The following is a 9,961-nucleotide window of genomic DNA, read 5'->3' as shown; positions in this document are numbered from 1 at the left end:
CATGAGCACCCAGCTATGACTTACCGCACTCGTGCAAAATAATAAAACACGGTAAATATATTACTTACACGTGCGTTTTGTTTTGCAAGCGGCGCGAAAAAAATTAAAAAGGGAATGCAACACGAGGACTTCCCAGGAGGTCACCCATCCTAGTACTACTCTCACCCAAGCACGCTTAACTTCGGAGTTCTAATGGGATCCGGTGCTTTAGTGCTGGTATGATCGCATCCGACATGTTACCCCGGTCTTCGTCCCTTATCCTTGCCCCTCTCAGCTCCACTACAAAGACGATTGTACATTGCTTTGGCCGCTCCCTCTCAACTACGGAGACGAGTTTAACGCGGTTTCCATCCCTCCCTCTCAACCGCACCAGTGCACGCTTGCCGCGCCAAACGCCGACGTTGGACCCGTGAATCGTGAGCACCCAGCTATGACTTACCGCACTCGTGCAAAATAATAAAACACGGTAAATATATTACTTACACGTGCGTTTTGTTTTGCAAGCGGCGCGAAAAAATTAAAAACGGAATGCAACACGAGGACTTCCCAGGAGGTCACCCATCCTAGTACTACTCTCGCCCAAGCACGCTTAACTTCGGAGTTCCATTGGGATCCGATGCTTTTGTGCTGGTATGATCGCATCCGACATGTTACCCCGGTCTTCGTTCCTTATCCTTGCCCCTCCCAGCTCCACTACAAAGACGATTGCATATTGCTTTGGCCGCTCCCTCTCAACTACGGAGACGAGTTTAACGCGGTTTCCACCCCTCCCTCTCAACCGCACCAGTGCACGCTTGCCGCGCCACAACGCCGACGCTGGACCCGTGAATCGTGAGCACCCAGCTATGACTTACCGCACTCGTGCAAAATAATAAAACACGGTAAATATATTACTTACACGTGCGTTTTGTTTTGCAAGCGGCGCGAAAAAAATTAAAAAGGGAATGCAACACGAGGACTTCCCAGGAGGTCACCCATCCTAGTACTACTCTCGCCCAAGCACGCTTAACTTCGGAGTTCTGATGGGATCCGATGCTTTAGTGCTGGTATGATTGCATCCGACATGTTACCCCGGTCTTCGTCCCTTATCCTTGCCCCTCCCAGCTCCACTACAAAGACGATTGTACATTGCTTTGGCCGCTCGCTCTCAACTACGGAGACGAGTTTAACGCGGTTTCCACCCCTCCCTCTCAACCGCACTAGTGCACGCTTGCCGCGCCACAACGCCGACGCTGGACCCGTGAATCGTGAGCACCCAGCTATGACTTACCGCACTCGTGCAAAATAATAAAACACGGTAAATATATTACTTACACGTGCGTTTTGTTTTGCAAGCGGCGCGAAAAAAATTAAAAAGGAAATGCAACACGAGGACTTCCCAGGAGGTCACCCATCCTAGTACTACTCTCGCCCAAGCACGCTTAACTTCGGAGTTCTGATGGGATCCGGTGCTTTAGTGCTGGTATGATCGCATCCGACATGTTACCCCGGTCTTCGTCCCTTATCCTTGCCCCTCCCAGCTCCACTACAAAGACGATTGTACATTGCTTTGGCCGCTCCCTCTCAACTACGGAGACGAGTTTAACGCGGTTTCCACCCCTCCCTCTCAACCGCACCAGTGCACGCTTGCCGCGCCACAACGCCGACGCTGGACCCGTGAATCGTGAGCACCCAGCTATGACTTACCGCACTCGTGCAAAATAATAAAACATTGCTTTGGCCGCTCCCTCTCAACTACGGAGACGAGTTTAACGCGGTTTCCACCCCTCCCTCTCAACCGCACCAGTGCACGCTTGCCGCGCCACAACGCCGACGCTGGACCCGTGAATCGTGAGCACCCAGCTATGACTTACCGCACTCGTGCAAAATAATAAAACACGGTAAATATATTACTTACACGTGCGTTTTGTTTTGCAAGCGGCGCGAAAAAAATTAAAAAGGGAATGCAACACGAGGACTTCCCAGGAGGTCATCCATCCTAGTACTACTCTCGCCCAAGCACGCTTAACTTCGGAGTTCTGATGGGATCCGGTGCTTTAGTGCTGGTATGATCGCATCCGACATGTTACCCCGGTCTTCGTCCCTTATCCTTGCCCCTCCCAGCTCCACAACAAAGACGATTGCACATTGCTTTGGCCGCTCCCTCTCAACTACGGAGACGAGTTTAACGCGGTTTCCACCCCTCCCTCTCAACCGCACCAGTGCACGCTTGCCGCGCCACAACGCCGACGCTGGACCCGTGAATCGTGAGCACCCAGCTATAACTTACCGCACTCGTGCAAAATAATAAAACATGGTAAATATATTACTTACACGTGCGTTTTGTTTTGCAAGCGGCGCGAAAAAAATTAAAAAGGGAATGCAACACGAGGACTTCCCAGGAGGTCACCCATCCTAGTACTACTCTCGCCCAAGCACGCTTAACTTCGGAGTTCTGATGGGATCCGGTGCTTTAGTGCTGGTATGATCGCATCCGACATGTTATCCCGGTCTTCGTCCCTTATCCTTGCCCCTCCCAGCTCCACTACAAAGACGATTGTACATTGCTTTGGCCGCTCCCTCTCAACTACGGAGACGAGTTTAACGCGGTTTCCACCCCTCCCTCTCAACCGCACCAGTGCACGCTTGCCGCGCCACAACGCCGATGCTGGACCCGTGAATCGTGAGCACCCAGCTATGACTTACCGCACTCGTGCAAAATAATAAAACACGGTAAATATATTACTTACACGTGCGTTTTGTTTTGCAAGCGGCACGAAAAAAATTAAAAAGGGAATGCAACACGAGGACTTCCCAGGAGGTCACCCATCCTAGTACTACTCTCGCCCAAGCACGCTTAACTTCGGAGTTCTGATGGGATCCGGTGCTTTAGTGCTGGTATGATCGCATCCGACATGTTACCCCGGTCTTCGTCCCTTATCCTTGCCCCTCCCAGCTCCACTACAAAGACGATTGCACATTGCTTTGGCCGCTCCCTCTCAACTACGGAGACGAGTTTAACGCGGTTTCCACCCCTCCTTCTCAACCGCACCAGTGCACGCTTGCCGCGCCACAACGCCGACGCTGGACCCGTGAATCATGAGCACCCAGCTATGACTTACCGCACTCGTGCAAAATAATAAAACACGGTAAATATATTACTTACACGTGCGTTTTGTTTTGCAAGCGGCGCGAAAAAAATTAAAAAGGGAATGCAACACGAGGACTTCCCAGGAGGTCACCCATCCTAGTACTACTCTCACCCAAGCACGCTTAACTTCGGAGTTCTGATGGGATCCGGTGCTTTAGTGCTGGTATGATCGCATCCGACATGTTACCCCGGTCTTCGTCCCTTATCCTTGCCCCTCTCAGCTCCACTACAAAGACGATTGTACATTGCTTTGGCCGCTCCCTCTCAACTACGGAGACGAGTTTAACGCGGTTTCCATCCCTCCCTCTCAACCGCACCAGTGCACGCTTGCCGCGCCAAACGCCGACGCTGGACCCGTGAATCGTGAGCACCCAGCTATGACTTACCGCACTCGTGCAAAATAATAAAACACGGTAAATATATTACTTACACGTGCGTTTTGTTTTGCAAGCGGCGCGAAAAAATTAAAAACGGAATGCAACACGAGGACTTCCCAGGAGGTCACCCATCCTAGTACTACTCTCGCCCAAGCACGCTTAACTTCGGAGTTCTGATGGGATCCGATGCTTTTGTGCTGGTATGATCGCATCCGACATGTTACCCCGGTCTTCGTTCCTTATCCTTGCCCCTCCCAGCTCCACTACAAAGACGATTGCACATTGCTTTGGCCGCTCCCTCTCAACTACGGAGACGAGTTTAACGCGGTTTCCACCCCTCCCTCTCAACCGCACCAGTGCACGCTTGCCGCGCCACAACGCCGACGCTGGACCCGTGAATCGTGAGCACCCAGCTATGACTTACCGCACTCGTGCAAAATAATAAAACACGATAAATATATTACTTACACGTGCGTTTTGTTTTGCAAGCGGCGCGAAAAAAATTAAAAAGGGAATGCAACACGAGGACTTCCCAGGAGGTCACCCATCCTAGTACTACTCTCGCCCAAGCACGCTTAACTTCGGAGTTCTGATGGGATCCGGTGCTTTAGTGCTGGTATGATCGCATCCGACATGTTACCCCGGTCTTCGTCCCTTATCCTTGCCCCTCCCAGCTCCACTACAAAGACGATTGTACATTGCTTTGGCCGCTCCCTCTCAACTACGAAGACGAGTTTAATGCGGTTTCCACCCCTCCCTCTCAACCGCACTAGTGCACGCTTGCCGCGCCACAACGCCGACGCTGGACCCGTGAATCGTGAGCACCCAGCTATGACTTACCGCACTCGTGCAAAATAATAAAACACGGTAAATATATTACTTACACGTGCGTTTTGTTTTGCAAGCGGCGCGAAAAAAATTAAAAAGGGAATGCAACAAGAGGACTTCCCAGGAGGTCACCCATCCTAGTACTACTCTCGCCCAAGCACGCTTAACTTCGGAGTTCTGATGGGATCCGGTGCTTTAGTGCTGGTATGATCGCATCCGACATGTTATCCCGGTCTTCGTCCCTTATCCTTGCCCCTCCCAGCTCCACTACAAAGACGATTGCACATTGCTTTGGCCGCTCCCTCTCAACTACGGAGACGAGTTTAACGCGGTTTCCACCCCTCCTTCTCAACCGCACCAGTGCACGCTTGCCGCGCCACAACACCGACGCTGGACCCGTGAATCATGAGCACCCAGCTATGACTTACCGCACTCGTGCAAAATAATAAAACACGGTAAATATATTACTTACACGTGCGTTTTGTTTTGCAAGCGGCGCGAAAAAAATTAAAAAGGGAATGCAACACGAGGACTTCCCAAGAGGTCACCCATCCTAGTACTACTCTCACCCAAGCACGCTTAACTTCGGAGTTCTGATGGGATCCGGTGCTTTAGTGCTGGTATGATCGCATCCGACATGTTACCCCGGTCTTCGTCCCTTATCCTTGCCCCTCCCAGCTCCACTACAAAGACGATTGTACATTGCTTTGGCCGCTCCCTCTCAACTAGGGAGACGAGTTTAACGCGGTTTCCACCCCTCCCTCTCAACCGCACCAGTGCACGCTTGCCGCGCCAAACGCCGACGCTGGACCCGTGAATCGTGAGCACCCAGCTATGACTTACCGCACTCGTGCAAAATAATAAAACACGGTAAATATATTACTTACACGTGCGTTTTGTTTTGCAAGCGGCGCGAAAAAAATTAAAAACGGAATGCAACACGAGGACTTCCCAGGAGGTCACCCATCCTAGTTTCTACTCTCGCCCAAGCACGCTTAACTTCGAAGTTCTGATGGGATCCGATGCTTTAGTGCTGGTATGATCGCATCCGACATGTTACCCCGGTCTTCGTTCCTTATCCTTGCCCCTCCCAGCTCCACTACAAAGACGATTGCACATTGCTTTGGCCGCTTCCTCTCAACTACGGAGACGAGTTTAACGCGGTTTCCACCCCTCCCTCTCAACCGCACCAGTGCACGCTTGCCGCGCCACAACGCCGACGCTGGACCCGTGAATCGTGAGCACCCAGCTATGACTTACCGCACTCGTGCAAAATAATAAAACACGGTAAATATATTACTTACACGTGCGTTTTGTTTTGCAAGCGGCGCGAAAAAAATTAAAAAGGAAATGCAACACGAGGACTTCCCAGGAGGTCACCCATCCTAGTACTACTCTCGCCCAAGCACGCTTAACTTCAGAGTTCTGATGGATCCGGTGCTTTAGTGCTAGTATGATCGCATCCGACATGTTACCCCGGTCTTCGTCCCTTATCCTTGCCCCTCCCAGCTCCACTACAAAGACGATTGGACATTGCTTTGGCCGCTCCCTCTCAACTACGGAGACGAGTTTAACGCGGTTTCCACCCCTCCCTCTCAACCGCACCAGTGCACGCTTGCCGCGCCACAACGCCGACGCTGGACCCGTGAATCGTGAGCACCCAGCTATGACTTACCGCACTCGTGCAAAATAATAAAACACGGTAAATATATTACTTACACGTGCGTTTTGTTTTGCAAGCGGCGCGAAAAAAATTAAAAAGGGAATGCAACACGAGGACTTCCCAGGAGGTCACCCATCCTAGTACTACTCTCGCCCAAGCACGCTTAACTTCGGAGTTCTGATGGGATCCGGTGCTTTAGTGCTGGTATGATCGCATCCGACATGTTACCCCGGTCTTCGTCCCTTATCCTTGCCCCTCCCAGCTCCACTACAAAGACGATTGCACATTGCTTTGGCCGCTCCCTCTCAACTACGGAGACGAGTTTAACGCGGTTTCCACCCCTCCTTCTCAACCGCACCAGTGCACGCTTGCCGCGCCACAACACCGACGCTGGACCCGTGAATCATGAGCACCCAGCTATGACTTACCGCACTCGTGCAAAATAATAAAACACGGTAAATATATTACTTACACGTGCGTTTTGTTTTGCAAGCGGCGCGAAAAAAATTAAAAAGGGAATGCAACACGAGGACTTCCCAAGAGGTCACCCATCCTAGTACTACTCTCACCCAAGCACGCTTAACTTCGGAGTTCTGATGGGATCCGGTGCTTTAGTGCTGGTATGATCGCATCCGACATGTTACCCCGGTCTTCGTCCCTTATCCTTGCCCCTCCCAGCTCCACTACAAAGACGATTGCACATTGCTTTGGCCGCTCCCTCTCAACTACGGAGACGAGTTTAACGCGGTTTCCACCCCTCCCTCTCAACCGCACCAGTGCACGCTTGCCGCGCCACAACGCCGACGCTGGACCCGTGAATCGTGAGCACCCAGCTATGACTTACCGCACTCGTGCAAAATAATAAAACACGGTAAATATATTACTTACACGTGCGTTTTGTTTTGCAAGCGGCGCGAAAAAAATTAAAAAGGGAATGCAACACGAGGACTTCCCAGGAGGTCATCCATCCTAGTACTACTCTCGCCCAAGCACGCTTAACTTCGGAGTTCTGATGGGATCCGGTGCTTTAGTGCTGGTATGATCGCATCCGACATGTTACCCCGGTCTTCGTCCCTTATCCTTGCCCCTCCCAGCTCCACTACAAAGACGATTGCACATTGCTTTGGCCGCTCCCTCTCAACTACGGAGACGAGTTTAACGCGGTTTCCACCCCTCCCTCTCAACCGCACCAGTGCACGCTTGCCGCGCCACAACGCCGACGCTGGGCCCGTGAATCGTGAGCACCTAGCTTTGACTTACCGCACTCGTGCAAAATAATAAAACACGGTAAATATATTACTTACACGTGCGTTTTGTTTTGCAAGCGGCGCGAAAAAAATTAAAAAGGGAATGCAACACGAGGACTTCCCAGGAGGTCACCCATCCTAGTACTACTCTCGCCCAAGCACGCTTAACTTCGGAGTTCTGATGGGATCCGGTGCTTTAGTGCTGGTATGATCGCATCCGACATGTTACCCCGGTCTTCGTCCCTTATCCTTGCCCCTCCCAGCTCCACTACAAAGACGATTGCACATTGCTTTGGCCGCTCCCTCTCAACTACGGAGACGAGTTTAACGCGGTTTCCACCCCTCCCTCTCAACCGCACCAGTGCACGCTTGCCGCGCCACAACGCTGACGCTGGACCCGTGAATCGTGAGCACCCAGCTATGACTTACCGCACTCGTGCAAAATAATAAAACACGGTAAATATATTACTTACACGTGTGTTTTGTTTTGCAAGCGGCGCGAAAAAAATTAAAAAGGGAATGCAACACGAGGACTTCCCAGGAGGTCACCCATCCTAGTACTACTCTCGGCCAAGCACGCTTAACTTCGGAGTTCTGATGGGATCCGGTGCTTTAGTGCTGGTATGATCGCATCCGACATGTTACCCCGGTCTTCGTCCCTTATCCTTGCCCCTCCCAGCTCCACTACAAAGACGATTGTACATTGCTTTGGCCGCTCCCTCTCAACTACGGAGACGAGTTTAACGCGGTTTCCACCCCTCCCTCTCAACCGCACCAGTGCACGCTTGCCGCGCCACAACGCCGACGCTGGACCCGTGAATCGTGAGCACCCAGCTATGACTTACCGCACTCGTGCAAAATAATAAAACACGGTAAACTGGACCCGTGAATCGTGAGCACCCAGCTATGACTTACCGCACTCGTGCAAAATAATAAAACACGGTAAATATATTACTTACACGGTAAATATATTACTTACACGTGCGTTTTGTTTTGCAAGCGGCACGAAAAAAATTAAATAGGGAATGCAACACAAGGACTTCCCAGGAGGTCACCCATCCTAGTACTACTCTCGCCCAAGCACGCTTAACTTCGGAGTTCTGATGGGATCCGGTGCTTTAGTGCTGGTATGATCGCATCCGACATGTTACCCCGGTCTTCGTCCCTTATCCTTGCCCCTCCCAGCTCCACTACAAAGACGATTGTACATTGCTTTGGCCGCTCCCTCTCAACTACGGAGACGAGTTTAACGCGGTTTCCACCCCTCCCTCTCAACCGCACCAGTGCACGCTTGCCGCGCCACAACGCCGACGCTGGACCCGTGAATCGTGAGCACCCAGCTATGACTTACCGCACTCGTGCAAAATAATAAAACACGGTAAATATATTACTTACACGTGCGTTTTGTTTTGCAAGCGGCGCGAAAAAAATTAAAAAGGGAATGCAACACGAGGACTTCCCAGGAGGTCACCCATCCTAGTACTACTCTCGGCCAAGCACGCTTAACTTCGGAGTTCTGATGGGATCCGATGCTTTAGTGCTGGTATGATCGCATCCGACATGTTACCCCGGTCTTCGTCCCTTATCCTTGCCCCTCCCAGCTCCACTACAAAGACGATTGTACATTGCTTTGGCCGCTCCCTCTCAACTACGGAGACGAGTTTAACGCGGTTTCCACCCCTCCCTCTCAACCGCACCAGTGCACGCTTGCCGCGCCACAACGCCGACGCTGGACCCGTGAATCGTGAGCACCCAGCTATGACTTACCGCACTCGTGCAAAATAATAAAACACGGTAAATATATTACTTACACGGTAAATATATTACTTACACGTGCGTTTTGTTTTGCAAGCGGCACGAAAAAAATTAAAAAGGGAATGCAACACAAGGACTTCCCAGGAGGTCACCCATCCTAGTACTACTCTCGCCCAAGCACGCTTAACTTCGGAGTTCTGATGGGATCCGGTGCTTTAGTGCTAGTATGATCGCATCCGACATGTACCCCAGTCTTCGTCCCTTATCCTTGCCCCTCCCAGCTCCACTACAAAGACGATTGTACATTGCTTTGGCCGCTCCCTCTCAACTACGGAGACGAGTTTAACGCGGTTTCCACCCCTCCCTCTCAACCGCACCAGTGCACGCTTGCCGCGCCACAACGCTGACGCTGGACCCGTGAATCGTGAGCACCCAGCTATGACTTACCGCACTCGTGCAAAATAATAAAACACGGTAAATATATTACTTACACGTGCGTTTTGTTTTGCAAGCGGCGCGAAAAAAATTAAAAAGGGAATGCAACTCGAGGACTTCCCAGGAGGTCACCCATCCTAGTACTACTCTCGCCCAAGAACGCTTAACTTCGGAGTTCTGATGGGATCCGATGCTTTAGTGCTGGTATGATCGCATCCGACATGTTACCCCGGTCTTCGTCCCTTATCCTTGCCCCTCCCAGCTCCACTACAAAGACGATTATACATTGCTTTCGCCGCTCCCTCTCAACTACGGAGACGAGTTTAACGCGGTTTCCACCCCTCCCTCTCAACCGCACCAGTGCACGCTTGCCGCGCCACAACGCCGACGCTGGACCCGTGAATCGTGAGCACCCAGCTATGACTTACCGCACTCGTGCAAAATAATAAAACACGGTAAATATATTACTTACACGTGCGTTTTGTTTTGCAAGCGGCGCGAAAAAATTAAAAACGGAATGCAACAC

At 51.4% G+C, this 9,961-nt stretch overlaps 23 non-coding genes across 23 annotated transcripts; all 23 read right to left on the bottom strand.

The window, feature by feature from the left end:
* Positions 1-111: 111 nt before the first annotated feature.
* LOC123175122 (5S ribosomal RNA) lies at positions 112-230 on the bottom strand. Its single transcript, XR_006487641.1, has one exon. It is a non-coding gene; the product is annotated as a 5S ribosomal RNA (ribosomal RNA).
* Positions 231-525: 295 nt separating this feature from the next.
* Positions 526-644, bottom strand: LOC123175136 (5S ribosomal RNA). The gene has a single exon (XR_006487653.1). It is a non-coding gene; the product is annotated as a 5S ribosomal RNA (ribosomal RNA).
* A 297-nt stretch (positions 645-941) lies between these two features.
* Positions 942-1,060, bottom strand: LOC123175118 (5S ribosomal RNA). The gene has a single exon (XR_006487637.1). It is a non-coding gene; the product is annotated as a 5S ribosomal RNA (ribosomal RNA).
* Positions 1,061-1,357: 297 nt separating this feature from the next.
* On the bottom strand, positions 1,358-1,476 carry LOC123175110 (5S ribosomal RNA). The gene has a single exon (XR_006487630.1). It is a non-coding gene; the product is annotated as a 5S ribosomal RNA (ribosomal RNA).
* Positions 1,477-1,940: 464 nt separating this feature from the next.
* Positions 1,941-2,059, bottom strand: LOC123175113 (5S ribosomal RNA). Its single transcript, XR_006487633.1, has one exon. It is a non-coding gene; the product is annotated as a 5S ribosomal RNA (ribosomal RNA).
* A 297-nt stretch (positions 2,060-2,356) lies between these two features.
* Positions 2,357-2,475, bottom strand: LOC123175106 (5S ribosomal RNA). Its single transcript, XR_006487626.1, has one exon. It is a non-coding gene; the product is annotated as a 5S ribosomal RNA (ribosomal RNA).
* A 297-nt stretch (positions 2,476-2,772) lies between these two features.
* LOC123175141 (5S ribosomal RNA) lies at positions 2,773-2,891 on the bottom strand. Its single transcript, XR_006487659.1, has one exon. It is a non-coding gene; the product is annotated as a 5S ribosomal RNA (ribosomal RNA).
* Positions 2,892-3,188: 297 nt separating this feature from the next.
* On the bottom strand, positions 3,189-3,307 carry LOC123175114 (5S ribosomal RNA). Its single transcript, XR_006487634.1, has one exon. It is a non-coding gene; the product is annotated as a 5S ribosomal RNA (ribosomal RNA).
* A 295-nt stretch (positions 3,308-3,602) lies between these two features.
* Positions 3,603-3,721, bottom strand: LOC123175125 (5S ribosomal RNA). Its single transcript, XR_006487644.1, has one exon. It is a non-coding gene; the product is annotated as a 5S ribosomal RNA (ribosomal RNA).
* A 297-nt stretch (positions 3,722-4,018) lies between these two features.
* Positions 4,019-4,137, bottom strand: LOC123175140 (5S ribosomal RNA). The gene has a single exon (XR_006487658.1). It is a non-coding gene; the product is annotated as a 5S ribosomal RNA (ribosomal RNA).
* Positions 4,138-4,434: 297 nt separating this feature from the next.
* LOC123175126 (5S ribosomal RNA) lies at positions 4,435-4,553 on the bottom strand. Its single transcript, XR_006487645.1, has one exon. It is a non-coding gene; the product is annotated as a 5S ribosomal RNA (ribosomal RNA).
* Positions 4,554-4,850: 297 nt separating this feature from the next.
* LOC123175120 (5S ribosomal RNA) lies at positions 4,851-4,969 on the bottom strand. Its single transcript, XR_006487639.1, has one exon. It is a non-coding gene; the product is annotated as a 5S ribosomal RNA (ribosomal RNA).
* A 296-nt stretch (positions 4,970-5,265) lies between these two features.
* On the bottom strand, positions 5,266-5,385 carry LOC123175139 (5S ribosomal RNA). Its single transcript, XR_006487657.1, has one exon. It is a non-coding gene; the product is annotated as a 5S ribosomal RNA (ribosomal RNA).
* Positions 5,386-5,682: 297 nt separating this feature from the next.
* On the bottom strand, positions 5,683-5,800 carry LOC123175138 (5S ribosomal RNA). Its single transcript, XR_006487655.1, has one exon. It is a non-coding gene; the product is annotated as a 5S ribosomal RNA (ribosomal RNA).
* A 297-nt stretch (positions 5,801-6,097) lies between these two features.
* On the bottom strand, positions 6,098-6,216 carry LOC123175128 (5S ribosomal RNA). Its single transcript, XR_006487647.1, has one exon. It is a non-coding gene; the product is annotated as a 5S ribosomal RNA (ribosomal RNA).
* Positions 6,217-6,513: 297 nt separating this feature from the next.
* Positions 6,514-6,632, bottom strand: LOC123175119 (5S ribosomal RNA). The gene has a single exon (XR_006487638.1). It is a non-coding gene; the product is annotated as a 5S ribosomal RNA (ribosomal RNA).
* Positions 6,633-6,929: 297 nt separating this feature from the next.
* Positions 6,930-7,048, bottom strand: LOC123175112 (5S ribosomal RNA). The gene has a single exon (XR_006487632.1). It is a non-coding gene; the product is annotated as a 5S ribosomal RNA (ribosomal RNA).
* Positions 7,049-7,345: 297 nt separating this feature from the next.
* LOC123175116 (5S ribosomal RNA) lies at positions 7,346-7,464 on the bottom strand. The gene has a single exon (XR_006487636.1). It is a non-coding gene; the product is annotated as a 5S ribosomal RNA (ribosomal RNA).
* A 297-nt stretch (positions 7,465-7,761) lies between these two features.
* Positions 7,762-7,880, bottom strand: LOC123175124 (5S ribosomal RNA). The gene has a single exon (XR_006487643.1). It is a non-coding gene; the product is annotated as a 5S ribosomal RNA (ribosomal RNA).
* A 387-nt stretch (positions 7,881-8,267) lies between these two features.
* LOC123175109 (5S ribosomal RNA) lies at positions 8,268-8,386 on the bottom strand. The gene has a single exon (XR_006487629.1). It is a non-coding gene; the product is annotated as a 5S ribosomal RNA (ribosomal RNA).
* A 297-nt stretch (positions 8,387-8,683) lies between these two features.
* LOC123175131 (5S ribosomal RNA) lies at positions 8,684-8,802 on the bottom strand. The gene has a single exon (XR_006487650.1). It is a non-coding gene; the product is annotated as a 5S ribosomal RNA (ribosomal RNA).
* Positions 8,803-9,119: 317 nt separating this feature from the next.
* LOC123175121 (5S ribosomal RNA) lies at positions 9,120-9,238 on the bottom strand. Its single transcript, XR_006487640.1, has one exon. It is a non-coding gene; the product is annotated as a 5S ribosomal RNA (ribosomal RNA).
* A 296-nt stretch (positions 9,239-9,534) lies between these two features.
* LOC123175132 (5S ribosomal RNA) lies at positions 9,535-9,653 on the bottom strand. The gene has a single exon (XR_006487651.1). It is a non-coding gene; the product is annotated as a 5S ribosomal RNA (ribosomal RNA).
* Between the last annotated feature and the right edge of the window lie 308 nt (positions 9,654-9,961).

Source organism: Triticum aestivum, unplaced genomic scaffold (assembly GCF_018294505.1).
Source record: "Triticum aestivum cultivar Chinese Spring unplaced genomic scaffold, IWGSC CS RefSeq v2.1 scaffold41985, whole genome shotgun sequence".
In the NCBI taxonomy this organism is placed as follows: Eukaryota; Viridiplantae; Streptophyta; class Magnoliopsida; order Poales; family Poaceae; genus Triticum; species Triticum aestivum.
Note: the sequence above shows the minus strand (reverse complement) of the source record. Positions and strands in the feature narration are given on the sequence as shown.